The sequence below is a fragment of the Zonotrichia albicollis genome, chromosome 10, assembly GCF_047830755.1.
Source record: "Zonotrichia albicollis isolate bZonAlb1 chromosome 10, bZonAlb1.hap1, whole genome shotgun sequence".
In the NCBI taxonomy this organism is placed as follows: Eukaryota; Metazoa; Chordata; class Aves; order Passeriformes; family Passerellidae; genus Zonotrichia; species Zonotrichia albicollis.
Window position 1 is genome coordinate 38814186 of NC_133828.1, and position 15537 is coordinate 38829722.

The window sequence follows — 15537 nt, forward strand, 5'->3', positions numbered from 1 at the left end:
CTTTGTGTCCCTGTTCAGAACCCTCTGGTCATTTGTCCAGGTTTCAGTTTGCCCCACTGGCCACCTCCTGTGACAGTGTTCACAGGGGTCTTAGGGTGAGGGAAGAGTTGAATGTTGACTCCATGTTTCAGAAGGTTTGATTTATTATTTTATGATATATATTACATTAAAACTATACTAAAAGAATAGAACAAAAGGTTTCATCAGAAGGCTGGCTAAGCTACGAATAGAATCAGAAAGTGATAACAAAGGTTTGTGTCTCGGACAGAGAGTCCAAGCCAGTTGGGCTGTGATTGGCCATTAATTAGAAACAACCACATGAGACCAATCCCAGATGCACCTGTTGCATTCCACGGCAGCAGATAATCATTGTTTTGCATTTTGTTCCTGAGGCCTCTCAGCTTCTCAGGAGGAAAAATCCTAAGGAAAGGATTTTCCATGAAAGATGTCTGCGACAACTTCCCTGAGCTGCCCTTTGCCAGCCCCTCTGTCAGGATGGTGTGGGACACAGCACCAAAGGCTTTAGTGAAGCTGAGGTAGGCATTGGTCCTCCTTAATTACCTACTGGTAATTAATTGGTCCTATTTAGTTACCACTGAGTAACTGCACCATGGAAAGCTGCCCCACAATTAAACACAATTAATTCTGCCTGCAGTGAAGGTGTTTTTCTTAGTGGGGAGTGGCAATATCCCAGCCATGCAAGAAGCTTCTCACCCCTGCCTGGCTATAATATCCCAGGGGCTTCTGTGTGTTTTCCAGGAGGAGAACAGAGGTAAGAAAGGATGGAAAAGAACTCCAGAGACAGCAGAAAACTCAACCCCTGCAGCTTGACTTCTATAAGGCAACAGGATTTCATCCCACAGCTGGCACAGCCCCGTGTGCAACAGAGATTTTCTGCTACAAGGGGTGGATCATTTCAGCCCAGTGTGGACACCAAACATTTGACAGCCACATAAATAAACCCTATTTTCATTTCACAGAACAGCTTCCTGGTTTCCTGTCACCACTCATGCCTCAGCACACAAAACCTCTAAGCAAACCAAGGAAGGAGATATTTTATTCATGAGTACAAAGCCCAGCTGAGTTCTGAGAAGCCTGAGGTGTCTCCTCTGCAGGCATGGAGCTGTGCAGTGTATCACATGGAAAGTGTCACAAGTCCCAGCACAACAAACTCGGCAGAAGATGCACAGGGAATGGCCAGTGTGTGTGAGAAGAGGCTTCTGTCAAGCACTGTCAGGCTGGAATTTGGTCCCAGCTCTACTTTGTGCATTCTAGCTGCTTAATCCAATGATAAGAAGTGACCAGCTAAGGATTCGGTGAGAAGGAAGCCAAGGAAGTGACTTTGGCCCAGGATTCAGCTGACAAATGCCAAATTACACTGTACAATTCCCTTGGTAAATCTGGATTTATTTCTGCAGAACTTCTCTTCAGCCATTGCAAATAAACAACTCAACAGCATCTTCAGCTCAGAAGCTTTGCCCTCAGGACTGTCAGAACACAGCTAAGCTCAGACCCACCTTCCTGCTTCACTAAATTTGGATGCTGACCTGTGTAAGCCACAGAAAACCTGCTGTTGAATTTGTCCTTGCTTTTCCAAGTGGGGCTGGGAGCACTGCTTGACTGTGGAATGTCAGAAACAGGGATGCATGGCCTGTTCAATGTTTACCTGTGAAACATTCCCCATTCTCACAAGGGTGAGGTGTGACGGTGTTCACAGGGGTTCTTGGATGAGGGAAGAGATGAGGATCTGACTCCATGTTTCAGATGGCTTGATTTATTATTTTATGATATATATTACATTAAAACTATACTAAAAGAATAGAAGAAAGGATTTCATTAGAAAGCTAGCAAAGCTAAGAACAGAATAAGAAGGAATGATAACAAAGACTCTGTCTTGGACTCTCTGTCTGAGCCAGCTGGGCTGTGATTGGCCATTAATTACAAACAACCACATGAGACCAATCTCAGATCCACCTGTTGCATTCCACAGCAGCAGACAATCAATGTTTACATTTTGTTCTTGAGGCCTCTCAGCTTCTCAGGAGGAAAAAATCCTAAGGAAAGGATTTTTTATAGAAGTTGTCTGTGACAGTGAGGAACAGCAAATGTCCCAACAGTATCAGCACATGGAGATAGGAGATGAAGATGGAGCTGGAGGCAGGAGGCTGGGTGAGTGCAGAGCCACAAGAACCAGCACCCTGATGGCACCAACAGCCTCTCACTGCCCTGAGCAGCCTCTCCTGCAGTCCTGCTGATGCTTTGAGGAGCTGGAACAGAGGCTGGATGGGGTTAAGAGCAATAAAGTGGAGATTTATTGAAGTGTATTCAAAGGCCACACCCTGGCAGTACCATGGCTCTGCCCAGATGGCTCCAAGATGGAAGCAAAAGAGGGCTTGGTCATGAGATCTCTCATTTTTACAAGCTTTAGTCCATTTTCATATAGGAGCCAATTAACAGCTTCAAATGATGAAGTTTCATTCTCCTTGCTTGCTTGCCTGCCCTCCTCTTCTCACGTTGTTTATACTTTGGACCTGAAGAGCTTGTCCTTGAGTCTCCAGCTAGAGTAGGATTGTTTTGTCTTCACCATCCTGTGAAAAGATCCCAGTAACACTTAATATACAGCTAAAAGCTGCTCACTGAAACAGAACAGGAAAACTTAAAATTTAAAATATCACCTTCATCCAGAGAGTCCTGTTCAGCTCCATGCCTGGCACCCAGTCCTGATCTGGAAGTTCCTGAGCTGGAAGGCAGGTGGGTGACCCCTGGACCCATCTGCAGCCTTGCCTGCAGCCCCAGTTCCTGCTGCTCCTGTCTGGAGCCCTGCATGGATCCTGCTCCATCCCCTCACTTGGGTTTCCACAGACCCTTCCAGCAGCACCCAGCTCTGCTGCTGCATCCTCAGGGCCCTGGGGAGGTTTCCAATGGCAAAGCCCGGCCCTGGCTGTGGTTCTGGTGGTGTTGGAGGTGTTTTGTTGCTGTCCCAGTGGATGGACACTGGCAGCTGTACTGACCAGCCTCAAGTGCTCACAAGTTTCAACAGACAGTTCACAGGCACAGCACTACTGGAGAAAACCTTCAAGGCAGTGAGGCTTCCAAAGGACAGGAAAGAGGTTTCACCTGGCTGTCAGCACTAGGAAGCCCCTGTTAAGCACTTCTGAGCCCCTCAAGCTTTAATTTTATTGTACAGTCCCTCTAGCGGCTTTTGGTCTCCCCCTGCCTCCTTTTCCTGATACTCCTGGCTCTTTGGAGAGCCACAAGGTTCCTCTCACTGGGATTCAGCTGGATGCAGATTTGGCCCCATTTCTCACACACCAAACCCTGCCAGCTCCCAGAGGCACAGGTGAGGGCAGCAGCTTCCTGCTGAGATGTTCACTGAGATGTTCACCTGTGCACTGCCCAGCACCCAGACACTCCTGTGCAGGCGTCACCACCCTGCAAACACCTTGGCTCATGGTCCAAAGGGTCACTTGCTATTTGCCATCCCAAAGCCAACAGAACTGGGGCAGCTGGACACAAACCCAGCTCTGGGAACACCCTGTGGATCCAAATTCCCCCTGGGACCATGTAAGAGCAGAGGACAGGGGACAGGCCAACATCTGGAGCTCCAACATCAGGCTGCAGGACAGCTCCTTGGTGTCACTGTCACATTTTCTGAAAAATCCTTTCACCAGGATCTCTTCTCCTGGGAAGATGAGAAGCCTCAGAGAAAAAACAATATTATCTCATCTGCTTCTTCCCATTTTACTGCTTTGGAATGTGTCTTGGACATTGTTTACCAACAGGTGAATGTTTGATTGGTTCCATGTGAATTGTTATTAATTAAATGACCAATCACAGCCAGCTGTGTCAGACTCTGAGGAGTCAGTCATGGGTTTTTATTATTTCATTCTTGTTAAGCCTTGTGATGTATCCTTCTCTTTCAATATAAATGATATGATATGATATGATATGATATGATATGATATGATATGATATATAATATAATATAATATAATATAATATAATATAATATAATATAATATAATTAATATAATATAATGTAATATAATATAAATCAGCCTTCTGAGAACATGGAGTCCTATTCTCATCTCTTCACCTCGTCCTGGGGCCCTCACAAACTCAACACCTTGGGAACTGGATTTGTCTGAACTGCACATGGAATTGTGTGTAAGCACTGGATCAATGCCTTGCAGACAGAATAAACCCACTGGTTTGGTAATAAGGAGGTTGAGCACGTACTTCAGTCTCCTGCCTAGATATATGCCACCTCTGCAAGCTGAAAGGAGAAGCAGGCAATGAATATTTTGACAAATGTTCTAAAGGCTGCACCAACACAAGCTGATGGAACACACAAATAGGGAAAACCCCACATACTTTGCATTATTACTTTCTTATGAATTAGCCCAAGAGGCCCACAGATTGCTAGCTGAACTTTTTTGGAATAGTGTTACTTAAGTGCTCTAGTTCCAGTTCTGGTATACATATATTTAACTCTCCCCTTCCCACACAAACTTTGTATTTTAACAAATAACTGATTTCGTCAATGGATTATTCTCCCTTTAACGACAGCACTGTTGGTTTGGCAATGTTTAAGCTTAAACCCATTTAACCCACCAGCCCTCAACCTTGTTTTTCTGATCTGGCTGCAGGTGGAGCTGTCTGGGTGCATGAGCTGACTGGCCTGTGAAAGCAGATGGCATTTTCCTTCCCCAGCTGATACAAAGGCATTCCCAGAGCAATCCAAACCCTTCCACACTGCCATCCTCTGGCAAAATACGCATACAATATTAATGACAGTCATTTCTGTCCTGTGGCAATTTCAGTCCTAGAAGAAGAGCAGGAATATTTTCCTAGTGCCTGAAGAATCTTTACTGGAAAAGATCCAGTAAGTCTGATCAAAATTGAAAGTAGAGGGGTGTTTTCCCCCCCCATCCAAGTGCATATTTTTTGTATTACTGCTGCAAAGACGAATATATAGTTATCCACAAAGGTATCCCACTAAAACAGGGTACCTAAGGACAATATTATCCGAGTGCATGCTTTTCAAGCTCAGAAGCTACAGGATAAAAAGAAAGAGGTCAAAGCAGACTTAATATGGAAAGGAGTTTGCTCTTGGAATGCCTGCCTAGTCAGATGCTGGGTGACTGATCCTGTCTGGGGGTGCCCAGTAAAAGAATGACAAGACTCAAGCCAGGACCTGCTGAATTTGCAGTCCACTTTGGCACTGGCAAGGTTACCCAAAGCACCTGGACTCAAACAAGTTCCTGGCACTGCTGGCTGAATTTCCCACCCCTAATCCAGGCTGCCAGCAGGAAAACTACCATGTGGCAAACAAGGAAAGCAATTCCTCAATCACTGACAACAAGGCACCAGAGTTTTGTGTCAATCCAGCTACAGCAAACATTCTTGAACTCTTCCAGGGATGGGATAGTCACAGCTTCCCTGGGCAACCTGTGCCAGGGCCTTCCCACCCTCACAGTCAATAAATTATTCCTAATATAAATCTAAATCTGATGTAAATATCACTGCAGAGCTCTCATGTTAAGAAATCCCACCTTCTGTAGTGAAGATGAATTTATCCCACGACTGTCTGCCCAGGCAATTCTCTCTGCCATGGACCTCAGCCATGAAATGAAAACAGAGCCTACAACAGCAAAGAAAATAAAACTGACCGGTGCCATGACTGTGTGCAGTGAGAACTGTAAAAGTGGCTCCCTTACATAACCAACCTTGACAGAAAACAGCAAGCACTCACTGAGACCTCACCTAGAATTAAAAGCTGTTGGGCTGACCAGGAGCTGCCCCAGGAACCTGGAACAGGATGAAGCCATGAGCTGTGATGGTGTTCACAGGGGTCCCAGAATGAGGGAAGAGACGAGGATCTGACTCCATGTTCCAGAAGGCTTGATTTATTATTTTATGATATATATTACATTAAAACTATACTAAAAGAATAGAAGAAAGGGTTTCATCTGAAGTCTAGCTAAGAATAGAAAAATAATGAATAACAAAGTGACTGACCAAGACAGTCTGAGCCTGCTGACTGTGACTGGCCATTAATTATAAACAACCACATGAGACCAATCACAGATCCACCTGTTGCATTCCACAGCAGCAGATAACCATTGTTTACATTTTGTCCCTGAGGCCTCTCAGCTTCTCAGGAGGAAAAATCCCAGGGAAGGGATTTTTCATAAAATGCGTCTGTGACAATGAGCTGGACAATTGCCACCACCAGAGCCACACTGCCAGCAGTGTCACCCAGCTCTGCGCAGGCCTGCAGCAGCAGGAGCAGCTCTCCTTCCCCCAGGGGAGAACAGAGTGTTCCACCAAAGCTCAGTGCAGAGCCTGGGGGCTCCCCTGGCTCCCAGCTCAGGTTTGAACCCACCTGCAAGCACAGCTCTAACCCCATCCTGCACTGGATAGAACTTGGGAACCACTCAGGGAAGCAGGGACCCCCACACTGACTGTGTACAGCAGCCACTTGCAAATTGAGCTGCATTCAAGAGCTGAGACCTTAATTTGGCATTTCAGGCTGCTGCATTTGCTTTGGTAGTTTTCCTATTACTGTTGTGAATAGTGTCTGGGCTCCTACATAATTAACAGCAGCATAATGCCTACGAAATGCTTCTAATTTGCTAGGCTGCCTTTTCATGCAAGTGGAAAATATTTAAGCAGACATTAGCAAGCAGGAGGCAGAACCCCACACATGCTGCTGGTGGAGGAATCTTGAGTAAAAACCTGAAATGATGAAATTATCCACCAAAAAATCTGAAAATTAAAAACCAACAGACACCAGGTGATTCCTCTGCACTGAAAGGGGCATACCATCCCATGGTGTGAGACCATGAATGTGGTCCAGCCTTCAGTTTTGAGACTGAGATGCAGAGATGTGCCATTTCCTGCAGAGTGAGCTACAGGCAGATTTTCTGCCCCACACAGGTCTCTCTGCTACTGTCCAGTGTCTAATACTGATCCAGGCATTATAGCAAATCCTGTTTTCCCAAATTAAAGAAAAAACTTAACAGATTCAACCTCCCAGCCCTGGGGCAGTTCTCTCCCCCAGGTACTCCATACAAAACGTCCCATGAGAAAATCTCTTCTTACTCTCCCTCCTCCTGAATCCCTTTAATAAGCCATTCCCTTTTATCAGAATCCTTTCTATCTCTGCTTTTTTTTTTTTTTGGACCATCTCTTCTCCCTTCTCCCACCCCTCCCCTTTTTTTTTAACTGCCAGAAAAAGAAGTTCTCACAGAGTGCAGCTGCATTTAACTAAGGATTTGGAATTCTGCAAGATGCCCTGGGTTGCTGTGGACAGCATACCAACCAAGCCTTAAAAAAGGCAGAGGAAGAACCACACACAGCCCCTACATCTCAAGTAATTCCCACGTTGCTGTCCGTGCAGCTGATGTTTGGTGCTGCAGTGATTTTCCCTCAGCCTAGGAATGGGAAGCAGGCACGGCTGGGTGTTTATCTTTTGGCAAGTGCTCCTTCCCTTCAGTATCCAACAAGGCTCTTTTTAACTTCCCCGATAACAAGTACATTGTTTACAGCAAACATTCTCACAGAAGAATGTGGCTTGCACCCGAGGTCAGGGGAGATGTTTATTAGCACAGCTAGAGGGATGTGCAGCAGGTAATTCTGCCTCTATTCTTCTCAGGTGCCAAAGAAGCAATGTGGAAATGTGTGGATTTTTATGATGCAAGGTTTAATGTCCTGTCACAGCCATACTTTCTGAAAAATCCTTTTGCTAGGCTTTTTATCTTGAGAAGCCTCAGAAACAAAATGTAAACAATGATTATCTGCTGCTGTAGAATGTGGCAGGTGCATCTTTGATTGGTCTCATGTAGTTGTTTTTAATTAATGACCAATCACAAGACCAGCTGTATCGAGACTCTAAGCAATCAGAAGATTTCCTTTCCTTTCCTTTCCTTTCCTTTCCTTTCCTTTCCTTTCCTTTCCTTTCCTTTCCTTTCCTTTCCTTTCCTTTCCTTTCCTTTCCTTTCCTTTCCTTTCCTTTCCTTTCCTTTCCTTTCCTTTCCCTTCCTTTCCCTTCCCTCCCCTCCCCTCCCCTCCCCTCCCGTCTCTTTCTTTGGTATAGTTTTAATATATCATTTTCTTTTACTATAATATCATAAAATAATAAATCAACTTTCTGAAACATGGAGTCAAGATTCTCATCTCATCCTGAGGACCCTGCAAACACCACCACAATGTCCCTATGAAAATAAGTTTTACCTGCACATCCCCCCTTCCTCCTCTTTTCCATTAGCTCCTGGTGCTAAGCACAACATCAGAGAGTCCCAGAATGGTTTGGGTTGGAAGGGACTTTAAAGCTCATCCCATTCCACCCCCTGTCATGGGCAGGGACACCTTTCCCTATCCAGGGTGCCCCAATCCCTGTCCAGCCTGGTCTGGGAAACTTCCAGGGATCCAGCACTGAACTGAACAGCAGCAGGAACCAACAATCCCTTCCTTACCTGGAGAAACCAGAAAAGAATGAGCATTTAGTGCCCTGAGCAGCCCCACCTGGGACCTCCACTCACAGAGCAGCATCTCTACTCCAACCAGGACTGCCATCATTCATATTTTCTGGAAAAATCTTCTTTGCCCAAGCTTTCTCTCCTGGGAAGGTGAAAAGCCTCAGAGAAAAAAGAAAACAATATTATCTCATTTGCTTCTCCTGTGTTTGCTGCTTTGGAATGTGGTTGGAGATTGTTTATACAAAACAGAGGTTCAGGTCATTGTTTCATTGGTTTCATGTGAATTGTTTTAACTTAATGACCAATCACAGCCAGCTGTGTTGGACTGAGTTTTTAATTATTATCTTTTAGCCTTCTGTCTGTATCCTTTCAGTATTCTTTAGTATAGTAGAATAGAATAGAATAGAATAGAATAGAATAGAATAGAATAGAATAGAATAGAATAGAATAGAATAGAATAGAATAATAAATTAGCCTTCTAAGAACATGGAGTCAGATTCATCCTTCCTCCCTTCATCTGGGGGACCCTGAAAATACCACACCAGGACAGTCCTGGCCTGAGTCAGGACAAAGGGGTGTCCCAGGAGTGTCTCCAGCCCATCTGCATGAACCTCTTGGACTCTCAGTGTCTCTCCACCTCCAGCCCTCTGGTGCAGCAATCCAGCTAAATCCCTGGAGCAGTGCCCCTCTTGGCTGGATCAGCTGCCAGCCTAGCAGGGATTTTCCTCCCTGACTTCCCATCCTGGCATAGGAATGCCCCCAACAGGTTCAGCATGAAGCTTCTCAAACTTTGGCAGCAGGCAACAAAGGAAGGGCTTTCAAGCACTGCAGAGAAGCAGAGCCCACTTCAAGGGGACTCCTTCACCTCCAGTTTAATCGTAAGAGCTCTTTAATTACACATTGAATACTCCTCTGCACTGTAGACCAAACCGAAGCCAAATTAAATTCTGGTGTCAGTGGCCACAAACCTGTCCTGCTTCAAACAGCATCACTTTTTAACGTGCAGCTGCTGAGCAGCTTTGGGTGAATATCCATTTCTGTGTCCCTCTTGGCTTTAACATAAGGCTGAGGTAAATTGACATCTGACAGTTTGGAAATATATAGTGAGCAAGGACACCATTTTTACTAACTTTCTGAGCTCTTTCTACATTTTCATGTGATTCTTCTTACTGTCCTAGGCTGAGCCTGTTTAAAACAAAGTAAAACTCTAACAAAGGCAGAAAGCTTGAAGGAAATGAGACATAAAAATGAAAATAAGGTTTCTGACTCCAGTCTCGAAGATTTAGTGCATAATTGCTTTAAATATTTCAAACAGAGTTTAATCCTGGACTACTGATCCTTGATAATGTTAATCATTATGCTTTATTTTGATTATCAGTCAATTTAAAATTATTTATTTAATACTTTGTGGCTGCTGAGCTTCTCTTAAATTTAGTTTTGATTTTAATGTAAAGATAGCTAAATAAGACACCTTAGTAAAAAGTTACCTAAAAGTGGTTTTGACAAAATCTAAATATACAGAAATATATCATTTTTTTCACTTATCTTTCAGGGCCCTGAAGGTCCAGTAGGCCGCAGAGGAGTAAGAGGGATGCAGATAAAAGGAAAAAAAAAAAAAAAAAACCAAAAAAAAAGCAGAAAGCCAAATAATGAAAACAACAATACCCGGTTCCCTGGGATTTAAAGATCTGAAAGAATATCATACCAAGGCTGTGCACATTTGAAGCAAGGCCACTGCTCAGCACTCACTCATTCCTGGGAAGAGGATGACAAGGCAAACAGCATGAGGCAGATATTTCTCAGTCACCTCACACATTGCTGGGATGGTGCTGGGACACTGCAGCAGCAACACAGCCCGGGAATGCAGGAAACAAACATTCTCCATTTCCTTTCCAAGCTGCAGAAGAGACTTTGGGATCTCCAGGACTGCTCTGTGTCCCTGCAGCAGAACCTGACACCAAGGAGAGCAATGGGAAAAATGCCAATCACTTGTTTTGTCAAATTTTAAAAGTTTAATGATAATAAAACAGTTATAAAAATAGCAATAAAATTAGAGTAATAATAATTTGGACAATTTGGATTAGGACAATACGAGACAATAAGAACAAAGAGTTAAGGATGTTCCGAGTACCTTTTCTGGGCAAAATAAGCCCGGAAAAGGACCCACGTTAACAGAGGATTAACCCTTAAAAGCAACAGCCTGTTGTATATTCATACACCTCATACATGATGCATAAATTCCATTCAAACACAGGATTCTGTCTGGGCAGTGTCAGCTTCTTCCTCTGAATCCTGACAGCGTTTTCAGGGCTGAGTGAGGCAGGAAGAAGTTCGTTTCTCCTGATAATGGAGCAATAAATTCTCTTTCTCTTAAAGATTTAGGTGTCCTGTGGCTGCTATCTGGTGTGAGTCCTTTCTTTAGGAAAAACTATCCTAAATAGCATATTTTCTATTTTAACCTTATGTTATAACCTAAAACTATATTTAACACACACTACTTAATAAAATGAATACAACATAACCTTCTAAAATAACATATATAATATTTATTTTAATATTTGTCAAAAGCCAGTCATAAAATACACATTTTTCACAATTAGGTCACAATCTTTGACGTGGCAGGGAACACAACCCCTTCCTCCCCTGCCAAGCTCACAGGCTCCATCAGCCAAGCGCTCCCCAGCTCTCAGTTAGGTTTTGAGCGTGCTGAGGGCTCAGCTCTGGCTGCTCCCCCAGGCTGGCAAGGGCTGGCATACCTTGTTTCACCATTGAGTGTCTACATTTGCAAACAAATCCCGGGCAGAGCTGCGGGGAATGAGCGCCCGGGTTTAACCAAGCCCAGCCACAAAGCAGCTCAGGCGGGGCTGTCAGCACGCTCGGCAGCCTGCAGCAGCCTGGGCTTTCCAGCCATGCTCCATCCCAGCTCAGCATTTCCCAGAGCTTGTGCCTGTAGAATCCCAGAATGCTTTAAATTGGATGGGATTTTAAAGCTCATCTTGTTCCAAGCCCTGGTATGGGCAGGGACACCTCCCACTATCCCAGGTTGCTCCAAGCCTCATCCAGCCTGGCCTTGGGCACTGCCAGGTTGCCCAAGGATCCAGAGGCAGCTTCTCTGGGCACCCTGTGCCAGGGTCTCAGCATCCTCACAGGAACAATTCCTTCCTAACTGTGGAAACCCAGAGCACCGGGAATATTTCTCTGTCTGCTCTGGGGTGCCCTGACCCCCAGGGCAGCACTGACTTTGTCCCTCATTCATGGAGAAAGCTTCCCAGACTTCAAGATAGACTGGAATCCACAAAAATGTGAAATAGATTGTAGAGAGTAGTGTAGGTGTATCACTTGGTGAGAAATTGAGGTTTTGGGATTTTTAGTGTGTTGTGGATGGAAGCAAGATGGAGGGCACAGGGTGTCATCCTGGGCTGCTTCTTCATGCTGCTTCTTCCTTCTTCTTCTTCATGGGTTTGGGTGACATTTTGTAATTGGGCAGAAAAGTCCTCACTGCAGCTCTTTATGATCAGTTATTGGGTTAAAAGGGGAAATAATCTAGGTGTCAATTCTTAATTAGATAGTTTAATCTTAAAAGACCTCGTAACAACACATAGTTAGCCATTTTGTGCCTTCTGATGCCAAACTCATGGTTGTGAGACTGTTTTACTGATAAGAAATAATAAACACCTGAGTCTGAACATAAATTACTGTCTCAAGTGCCTTCAATCCAGACCCAGAGAAACCCACAACTGATACCCCCACACCTAACATCTGCTCTGACTCTGCCTCCTGGCACTTTAAAACCATTGCCCCTTGTGCTGTCACTATCTGCCCACCTCCTCTGAAAACACTGGAAGTTGAAACCCCTTGTTTACATTCCAAGCTTGCAAAGTAGATGATGCTTTCAAGCCCAGATCTGGTGCCTTTGTGCATCTGTAGAAATGAGACTTTAAAATTTAAAACCTGTACTGTTCATCCATCCAGAGAGCTTCCTCGCCAGAGCAGGACACAGCAGCTCCGAAATCCAAGCCCCTCCAGGTACAACAGATGTGCCCTTTCATTTTCTGCTAATTGACTTTGTGCTCCCTTCCCACTGCCTGACAGCTCATTGGCAACCTGAAGGGCCCATGACTATGGAGTATTTGTGACCATCAAGCTTCCAATGCCATCTGCCCACCAAAGTTGGGAGGCAGAGGGCATTCCCAGCCAAACAGGGTCTCAGTTTGGAAAGAAGAGCTGTCTCCCTCTCTCAGGCTGTAACAGAGCCCAGCACATTCTGGGCAGTTGTTTGCTCACACACCATCCCATCCCATCCCAGAGCCAGCTCGAATTCCTTGTCCAGATCAGTCTGTGCTTGTTCTTCCCTTGTTTGCCTCACAGTTGCCATTGTTTGTTTTCCTTCCCCGAGTCCCTGCTGTTTCAGGCAGTCTTTTCAAGGCGTTTGGTAAATGCTGTCACAGAATCTTTGAATCACTGGGGCTGAAAAAGAGCCCCAAGATTATCCAGTCCATGCCTTGAGGAGCAGCAAGTCATCACCTGTGCCAAGGTGTTCACTGCTTGAGTTCAGAAGCATTGCCAGAAGCCACTCTAGCAAGTCCTTCCCTTGACAAAGATGTTTTCTTCTCCTCTGAGATCAGCCTGAGTTTTCTGATCCACAACATAACACCCACCTAGAAGGAGTCTTCCCTTCCAAGTACCAAATCCTGAGTCAGGGCTGTTCAGCCTGAAGGAGAAGCAGCCCTTTTGTGTCTCCACCTGCCCTGCCTCCAGCGTCCCCTATAACACCAGAGCAGATCCTCCCAGGCCTCCTTGGCTTCCCTTGCCCTCTGCCTTCCTTGGAAATCCAATTCCATTTTTCTTTCCTATCCCAGTTACTATAGGACACAACACCATGTGGACACGCTGCTCTTTTTAAGGTAAAGGGGACTTTTTAATTGCTGAGTCCAATGTTTATATTTTTCCAAAAGTGACAGTGGATTGGAGATGACAGTGGATTGGAGATGACAGTGGATTGGAGTGACAGTGCCACCTCTCAAATGACACTGGACAAGCCAACAGTCCATCAAATTTCTCCTCCTCCATAAAAGAATGCAAAACAATGAGCTATTTACATAAAGTGTGTGAGAAAGTTTGTTACAAGAATGTCAACATCAGAAGGCTTAGAAAAACTTAAAAAATCAAGGCGACATCCCAGGAACCCCAAATGAAAACCACAACAAATCTGTTTGAGCAGCTCTCTGGGTTTCTTCCTATTCCTTTGTTTTACTCTCAGCCTTTTGGAGGCCATGCCCATGGATGTGTCACCAGATGCACACCACTGCCCAAACTGCTTACCCAGCTGGGGCTCCCTCCTCACAGCTCCCCAAGAGCTGAAGAGCAAAAACATTTCAAATTCCTTCCACCACAGCACTAACTGCTCTAATGCTAAGCTTTTACACCTGTTAAGAGATAGGAATCCTCCTCAAACGCAGGGCAGGGAGCCCCCCAGCACTTCAGCTGTGAGCTCAAAAAGCAGCTTACCTGCAGGAGCAAGAGGCAAAGCCTGAACTGGAGGGAAATTGTCATTTTGTCATTGTCACAGCCACTAAAAACCAAACCTGAAGGAGGACAGCACAGCAGAGCAGTGCCCCAGCTCCTCCACAATGCCCCTGACTCGAGTTACTCCACCAAAACCAGTTATTTGTGCTTAGGCACACTTAGGCACCCTACTAGAAAGTGCCAAAACACACAAAAATTTTGGTAGAGGTGTTATATCCGTGTGCTCTGGCAGAAGTGAGGAGTGAAACTCAATTAATTTTTCTACAGGACAAGAGACTAATGTCACGGTGTTCACAGGGGTTTTCAGGTGACGGAAGAGACAAGGATCTGTTCAGAAGGCTTGATTTATTATTTTATGATATACATTATATTAAAACTACACTAAAAAGAATAGAAGAAAAAGGCTTCATCTCAGAAGGCTAGACTAAGAATAGAAAAGGAAAGAATGATAACAAAGGCAGCTACGTCAGACTCTCTGTCCGAGTCAGTTCTGCTGTGATTGGCCATTAATTACACACAAGCACATGAGACCAATCACAGATGCACCTTTTGCATTCCACAGCAGTAGATAATCAATGATTACATTTTGTTCCTGAGGCCTCTCAGCTTCTCAGGAAGAAAAAATCTTAAGGAAGGGATTTTTAATGAAAAGATGTCTGTGACCGACTAAGACTGACAGTTCATTCCTATTTACAGAAAAGGGATCCAACTTAAACCCTAGGAACTGAATTAAACAGAGGCTGCAAGAGATCCAGAGATGTTGAAGCACAAACTCCATTGGGAATGATCACTGCTGAGCACAGGAGGGCCAGGCAGTGCTAAACAGGCCTTGGGTTCCCCTTTTCCCCTTTCTCTTTTTGTTTTCCTTTAGCCACATATCAAAGTCCCACTGAACACTCTCCTCCTCATCTGCAGGCCAAGGGATTGAGTCCAGTGTATGCAAGGGAAAGGCTTTCATGTCTAAGAGCAGGTTAAAAGTCTCTTCTCTCTGGTTTGGGCACAGCACTACTCAGAGCTCACTCTCCCTACCTCCTTTATCACCCATTAGTGCATGCAGAACAAATGTCCCCTTTGGTCAACATTATTTATGACAGTTTGGGCCCATAAAAGTCAAAAAAGAGGATTTATGCCTGCCTAAGTGAAGAGGTTAAGTGATACAGTACTGAGCCCTACTCAAAATACATCTGACACAGGGCTTAAAGTATTTTAGTCCTGAACTTCAAATCTGAGCTGTGCCAGTGCTGTCCAAATCCTCCTAAGCCAGTTGGAAGTCAGTCTCTACATTTAGTACTGGTTTGAGAAGGGTTCACAAAATAGTGGGTGCAAGTTCAATGAAATGACACACATGGATTTAAAATATAAAAATAAAAATAAAAATAAAGGAAAAGCACAAGATCAGATAATTTCATCCCAACAGGGAGAGCTGATAGAGTTTAATACTGTTTGTGCTGTTGAAAAGTGAGAGCCTCATCCTTTTTTTGTTGATCTGATGATTCTGATTTAAAATCCACTTAGTGAATACAATTAA

The 15537-nt window shown here is 44.6% G+C and overlaps 1 long non-coding RNA gene across 1 annotated transcript; it reads right to left on the reverse strand.

The window, feature by feature from the left end:
* Positions 1 to 201: 201 nt before the first annotated feature.
* Positions 202 to 10429, reverse strand: LOC141730386 (uncharacterized). The gene is made up of 3 exons (XR_012581837.1): positions 10189 to 10429; positions 8481 to 8642; positions 202 to 2588 (listed from the first exon to the last, which is right to left on the reverse strand). It is a non-coding gene; the product is annotated as an uncharacterized LOC141730386 (long non-coding RNA).
* Between the last annotated feature and the right edge of the window lie 5108 nt (positions 10430 to 15537).